Genomic DNA, 811 nt, shown 5'->3' with positions numbered 1-811 from the left:
CACAAAAGTGAGGTCACAATTTAATAATGGAAGGGGGATGCACATGCCCCCTGACAGCAACACTGTTTGGCACAGCTATTGATACTTCATGTATAAGCAACAGGGTCTTCATACAAGGCCAAGCGTCCATTAGCCCCCCCCCCCCCTCAAAAAAAAAATGTTTCACTACAAAGAGGTCATTTTCGTCCTGAAAAATTTGACAAGCATAAAAAACAGGGTTTCTGTACAAAATATAGGTCATTTTTGTTACATTCTCCATTGTGTCAGACCATCAAAAATTTCTGGGGATAAAAGTAACAGTAATAGTAGTAGAAGAAGTAGTAGAAGTAGAAGTAGTAGTAGTAGTAGTAGTAGTAGTAGTAGTAGTAGTAGTAGTAGTAGTAGTAGCAGTAGTAGTAGTAGAGGTAGTAGTATAGTAGTTGTTGTTGTTTTGTTTATAGTAGTAGTAGTAGTAGCAGTAGTAGTAGTAGTAGTAGTAGTAATAGTAGTAGCAGTAGTAGTAGTAGTAGTAATAATAGTAGTAGTAGAAGTAGTAGTAGTAGTATTAGTAGAGGTTGTAGTAGTTGTAGTAGCAGTAGTAGTAACAACAACAACAATAATAATAACCCAGTTCACACCAAAACCAAGTGTCCCTATATGCTCAAGGATGACTCATTCCGTAATTTAGTGTTAAGATGGATTTGAACCCAGACTTTTGTAATGGTAAAACTCTTCGGAGACTTAGCCACCCGACCATAGCACATCAACATTACCTTATCAATAATACAGTCCAATTTGTGAGGGTTATCAAATTTACCATATAATATGACCG

This window comes from Lytechinus variegatus, chromosome 19 (genome assembly GCF_018143015.1).
Source record: "Lytechinus variegatus isolate NC3 chromosome 19, Lvar_3.0, whole genome shotgun sequence".
NCBI classification, from domain to species: Eukaryota; Metazoa; Echinodermata; class Echinoidea; order Temnopleuroida; family Toxopneustidae; genus Lytechinus; species Lytechinus variegatus.
Note: the sequence above shows the minus strand (reverse complement) of the source record.